The following is a 6892-nucleotide window of genomic DNA, read 5'->3' as shown; positions in this document are numbered from 1 at the left end:
CAAATTTTGAGTTAAACATTGGAAATTCCTGACTGATGAAGTTTGTGGGTAACTTCACTGCAAACCCTCACGAGACAACACTCGTCCACTAGGGTAACCTAGGGGTTAACGGCTTGTTGCACGTGCTAAATGCAATCGTAATGCTCTACAAAAGTGAGTATTTATCTTAGTTCATGTATATTTATATATATATAATAATAATTAATACTTTTGCACTCTTATTTCTGCACTAAATTGCTAGAGACTAGCAATAAGCTAGTTGGAGGGTGTGATGAGAGCATAAAAGTAAAATCATCATACCATCTTAATTAGTATTTTAGCTAATCATTAATGATAAAATTTACTAATTAATGTTGTATTTGTGTTTGAGTGCAAGTAATCCAAGAGATCCAATAACATTGGGTTTGAGCCCAACGCAGCCAGTAATCGTCCGCGATGCATCTTCAGCCTTCTACATGGAAATCCCAGCACCTCTCCGACGTCCGCCGAGCTCGCCTTTGGTTCCCCAAACACATCTATCTTCCTCGCAACAGCCACTTCACGTTAGCAACTTCCGTCCCCTGGTTTTCAGCCATACATATCCATCATCAAACCATAGTCACTGTCGGTTGCCATCCCACCGTCTTCTTCACGGATCTTCTTCATCTTCTTGAGCAAACTCATCAGTTTTTCTTCCCATCTCAGCCCGTGGCTAAAGAAGGAAGTCCACGTTCCCAGGCTCCCAGCTCCCTTCCAGATCAGCGATCCCGCGTCCCCCTCTTCTGGATCCCCAGCATTCAAGCTTCCGGAGCGGATCCACGTCCTCCTCCCAGCCTCCCGCTTCCATTCCGGCGTCCACAAAGCTTCCGGTGATTTCGGCCGTCCGCGTCTCCTCCGGATTCGAGATTCCCAAATCCCAGATGACCCCGCCTCTTCTCCCGTTCGCATTCACCAGCATCTGCAATCAAGGACCCACTCTAGCCCATGATCCAAGCCATCCTCCGTGTCGGATTCACGTCTTCTTCCAAGCAATCCCGCGGCCAGCTCTATCGATCCAGCTGATCCCGTGCATTCCGCCCCAACGATCACGCATGCGTTCTTCCTCCTCTCCACGCGAAATCATGGATCCATCCTGGCTGATCTCTGGTGGGGATCTATAAGAGGAGGACGAGAAGAGGAGAGAGGAGCTCTCGGTTGGGGGGGGCCAAGAAACAGAGGAGGAGGGGAGAGGAGGCCATCGGCTGGGAGAAGAGAGCTCTGTTTGAAGAGAAGAAAAAAGAAGCCGCGCTCTGTTTTCAAAGAAATTTGAAAACAGAGCAATGTATTCTTGGATTTAGTTTTAGTTTTAGTTTTATTTGAGAGCTTTATATTTTTTTTTCTTTCTATTGCAATTTTAATTTCTGTTCTTTTATTTTGTTATGCAGATTCTGTAATTTTTCTTTTTATGCAATATATTAAATTTTCTTTTATGCAATTTATGTTCCAGGCTTCAATCTTCTTAGCACTGTTTTCATCCATTTTTTTATACCAGAGCTTTTTTTTTCATCAAGTTTATAAATGCTCTTCGATTTCTAAGAACCTGTCTTTTCGTTATTTTCAAATAGAAAATATTGTCTGGTAGATCAGAGAATCAGTCAACATCCCCGACGTAATGTTTTTCTTTTGTTATTCAAAAATCAATTTTGAATCCGAGTGAACGTTTTAATTTTTATGCAACTTCAACCGCCTCCCTGTGGATCGACCTCTTACGACCACTATTCTTCGAGTAGAAAAGGTAAGAGTATAATTAAATTAAACTTTATTTGTCGGTTCTAACAACGATCTGTTTAGCGTATTTTTAGGTAAACAGGAATTCGACAACAAGGGGAGCTGAAACGCGGCTGGAATGGCTCCTTGATGGCAAGAAATGGAAGTATCCGGACGCGAGATCCGGGTGGCTCGGACGCGGGGGCTGCAAGCATCGTGGGAGGGAGCTGTGATGCTTCCGATTTGTCCACGGAAGGATTGGAACGCTGGGAGTTTAGCTGGGAGGAGGTTAATCCGGAATGACAAGCGGATGCTGATCGCGGAGAATGGGGCGCTAATCCGGAATGACGTGCGGATGCTGGGAGGAGTTGATCGTCCGGGATCGCACGCGGAAGAGGAAGGATGCCACGGAATTGCTGGGGTGCTGGAAATGGAAGGAGCTGCAGACGCACGTGGGAGAATTTGCTGCTGTGAATGCGCTGGGAGGCTGCTTCTTATTTCCTTCTTTGGGCTACGGAATGTTAGGAGCGCGGGGATCTTTGAAACAGGGAAAGAGGTGGACGCACAGATGCTGGGATATCGCACGTGGGCTCAGACGCTTGGTTGCAAATGTTGGAAAACCTAAGAGTGCTGGAGGAAGAAGAAAAACAGTGGAAAAAAACAAATGTGTATCGTAACACTATTCATATGAACGGTATCATCGCGTAACACTGTTCATATGAGCAGTTTTTTCACGGAACACTATTCATATGAACAGTGATTTCAGCAATGAATAGTAATTTCAGCCATTATTCATGGGATTGGATGCTAAAAAGGTCTTTTCTTTTGTGATGAAGTGAGAGTGGTGTAAAAGGAAGAGATCCATGGCTGAAATATGCCTGATCGCAATTGGTTGAGATGAACTTCTATCCATAACAATAGGGATGAATCGTGGTGATGTAATGGAAAGATAGGGAGTGACCCAGGTTTTAGGTGGGCTCGGCCTGGAAGGACCTTCAATTACAATAAGGAAGCCAAAATAAAGAAATACATCTTTTCAAGAGTTATATGCAGGAGAACTTTAGAAAATTAGGTCCAAAAGAGTGCTAAAATGTGCATAGATGTGCACTTAACACTAACCTTAATAAGTGTTTATTCTTTACTTCTCATGTTAACTTCTTAGGTTATATTATCTTCTCCGAGAGTTTGTCTGCTGACCCTGATAAGGTCACTATGTTAGTCGAGTGGCCCGAACCTAAAACCCTCACTGAGATTTGTAGTTTTCATGGGCTGGCTACTTTTTGCCATCGTTTCATTTAGGGGTATAGTGCACTTATGTCCCCAATTACTGATTGCCTAAAAAAGGGCGACTTCCATTGGACTAGCGCTGCTGCTAACGCGTTCCACAATGTTAAGAAGATGATGACGAAGGCGCCAGTTATGCACTTGCCCGACTTCAGTAAGACGTTTGAAGTGGAGTGTGATGTATCCAGCCTTGGCATCGGTGGGGTGCTCAGTCAAGAACGTCATCCCATAGCATACTTTAGTGAGAAGTTAAACGAGGCTAAGTAAAAATACTCTACCTATGATAAAAATTTTATACCATAGTCCAGCTCTCCGGTATTGGCGCCATTATCTGCTACCCAATGAATCCGTACTTTACTCCGATCATGAAGCTCTTCGCTGCCTTAACTTCCAAAAGAAATTGAATTCTAGGCATGCTAAATGGGTTGAGTTCTTTCAGAAATACACTTTTGTTCTTAAACACACATCGGGTGCCTCCAACACTGCTGCTGATGCACTGAGCCGTCGAGTGACCCTACTCTCAACCATGTCCGTACATGTTATGGCTTCGACAGACTCAGAGATGACTACTTCTCTTGCCTCAATTTTGGGGAACTCTACAAAACCATCACTGATGGACAAGGATCCCCAATTGATGGGTTTTATCTTCAGGATGGTTATTTGTTTAAGGCAGCGAAGCTCTATATCCCACGGACGTCAGTAAGAGATTTCTTGGTGTGGGAAGTACATACCGGTGGCCTTTTCCGGCACTTCGGATGAGATAAGACCATCGAAGAGATGGAACGTCAATTCTTCTAGCCTAGCCTAAAACGGGATGTTGCTAAAATCACTGGCCAATGTTGAACGTGTCAATTAGCCAAACACCGAAAATAGAACACTGGTCTCTATACCCCTTTACTGGTACCTGATCGTCCTTGGCATGACATTAGTTTGGACTTTGTGCTTGGACTTTTCCGTACCGTCCGAAAACACGATTCAATTCTTGTCATCGTGGACCGTTTCTCCCAAATGGCCCACTTCATGCCGTGTTCCAAAACTTCGGATACTTCCAAAGTGGCCAAACTCTTCTTTGATGAGATTGTTAAACTCTATGGCCTTCCACACACCATCATGTCCGACCGGGATGTATATTTCATGAGTTACTTTTGGAAAACTTTATGGCACTCGGTTGGTACGAAACTTAAATTTTCAATTGCTTATCATCTACAAACTGACGGCCAAACAGAAGTGGTAAACCGAAGTCTAGGTAATCTTTTACGGTGCCTTGTGGGTGAGCATACTCGTAACTGGGATTTAGTTCTTTCTATCACACATTTTGCATACAATAATTCGATCAATAGGTCCATAGGCATGAGTCTATTTGAGGTCGTACATGATTACAAAACTAGAAAATCTTTAGATCTTTTACCCATATCACCCCATGTTAGAATTTCTGAGTCTGCACATGCATTTGCACAACATATTCATAAGTTACATCAGAAAATCCAAAAGTGCATCCATGCTAGTAATGCTCAATATAAACTACATGCCGATTCTCATTGACGGGACAAAATATTCTAACCTAGAGGCTATGTTATGGTACGTATTTGGCCGGAGTAGTTTCCGCATGGGACCGTTAAGAAACTGTAAGCTCGTAGTGCGGGGCCATTTCGGGTATTGCATAGGATGGGCATGAATGCCTATGTTATTGACATTTCCTCTAATTTTGGTATCAGTTCTACTTTTAATATTGAAGATTTGATTGCTTACAGGGGTCCACCATCCATCCCTGATGACCCTTTCATTGAGACCTCTCTTGAGCCCGCTACTTTCCATATCCCTGATTCCATACCATCTCCACTTCCTTTGCCTCTCCCACCAGCACAGAAAGAACTTATTGATGCTATTTTAGATGAACAAACCATTTTATCCAGTGCTGGTAGCATTCAGCATTTTTTAGTTCGTTAGTGTGGCCACCCAAAGTCCGATTCAACTTGGATTACACGAGAGGAGCTTCAGTGTATTGATCCGAACCTTTTGGAGTATTACCAGAGCTGTACTAAGCCGCATTCGTCAAGGTCGACTTCTTCCAACCTGGAGGGAGTTGGTGCGGATACCAGTACCGGACCGCCTGTTACGCGGGTCTACGGTCGTCGCAGGAGGAGGGTCCAACCACTTTCGTTATAGCTGGACTGATTTGTGTTAGTTTATTTTATGTTGATTGGGTTTATGTACATATTGTTATGTTAGGATTTTTATGAAATTAGTTTATTTGTAGGGATTTTTTTGTATTTTATAATTCTATATACAAGTCTATGCACTTGATGAATGATAATAATGATAAATGCTTAAAATTGCCTCCCTTCTATTTTCTTCCTCGTCTTCCCTTCTTTATTCTTCTTCCTCCTCTTTCCTTCTCTTTCTCTCTTCTCCTTCTTTCTCTCCACTCCACTCCCGTAGCAGTACAGCATCAAAGACCCTACAAAAAAGTCCGAAACTTGTGTTCTATAGCATTCAGCACCGCTACTGGAATAGAAAGGACATAGAATAAATAGAAAAGGACGATAGCATGGATTGAAGAAGGGTTGCTCTCGCCGCAAAGTAGAGAACTCTCCACTTCCAACCCGGCACTTTGGCCAACAGATTGTCCATAAGGAAATTAAAATCAGCATCTCGAAGATTTATGTCATCCATTGGGACCCCCAGATATTTCCAAACACCCTCTCCTTCGTGCCATGCAAAAAATGGAACTGGTGGACTAAAGATTAGATAAGACCTAGAGACATTAACCGACCAGAGTAGTGGCAATAAGCATCTAATATGAGTTTGAGACGTGCAGCATCCCGGACATCTGAGACTATAATTGATAGATACATACTTGTCATTAGCTTGGACTGTTTTGTTTTAGAAAAGTGATAACAAATATCTTGAGGACAAGCATGATCAAAATGTGCAACATAAGGAGTTGGTATAATTTGAGAGGCATTTCCTAGCTCTTCTACTTGGCTGGTTAGAAAAAAAAACACTCGAGAAACAGGACCCTGAAGACTATTGAACTCAACAAAGCTGGAGCAAGTCTGATAGCTACATCACTAGAACTTGAAACATGTGCCATTCGTGGACCAGTTCTAAGTTGACCCTGGAATAAGGAAGTTGGGACCCTTCCTTCCAAGGACCCTTTACCAACGGTATGGTTTCTAATAGCTGAAATTGATGAGCCTTGGTCGAATGTTCCCACCCGATTCTTCTTGGCTTGACCACTTTTTTAACTTAAGCTTTCCCCCATCGAGAAGTTTTGGAATCAATCTTTCTAGAGTAGTCTCCCAACCGAAATCGACAATTGACATAGGGAAAGATCTGTGGAACGTTAGAAGTCGAAAGGGTAGGTTTGGAGCTAAGAAATTGTTAGGCAATGGAGCACAAACATCACTTCTTTTTCATGGTTGGGCGGTCCAATGGGTTACGAAGCCATGATGGAGACTTAGCGAGTACAACATGTGATTGTGGCTCAGATGCTTCCATCTCAGATTGCAACTACGTACATTCTTGTGATTCGCTCATGTCAAGTCTGCACAGGATTTTCTAGAAAAACTGATGGAGAATAAGAGAAAAGAGAATTGGGCTCAAAGATGTTTATTATAATGAGACTAACCAACAAAAAAGCTTGTGACTTTCATTTTTGAGGGAAAAAAAATGGTATAGCAAATATCCTACAGCAGCTATTGTTACCTCAGAAATTCTCTCCCAATAGCTTGGTTTGACGTAATTTTAATTACTTGTGTAGAAAACATGTGCTATCCGTATTTTTTGTTGCATTTGGATTAGTATAATTTCTTGCTCTTTGAAGTGATGTACTATGAAATTTTTTCCCAATGTTCCCACTAAATGAACTGTATGTTTTGTA

Source organism: Phoenix dactylifera, chromosome 1 (genome assembly GCF_051530095.1).
Source record: "Phoenix dactylifera cultivar Ajwa chromosome 1, Ajwa_hap1_PhDact_Kaust_v1.1, whole genome shotgun sequence".
NCBI lineage: Eukaryota > Viridiplantae > Streptophyta > Magnoliopsida > Arecales > Arecaceae > Phoenix > Phoenix dactylifera.
Note: the sequence above shows the minus strand (reverse complement) of the source record.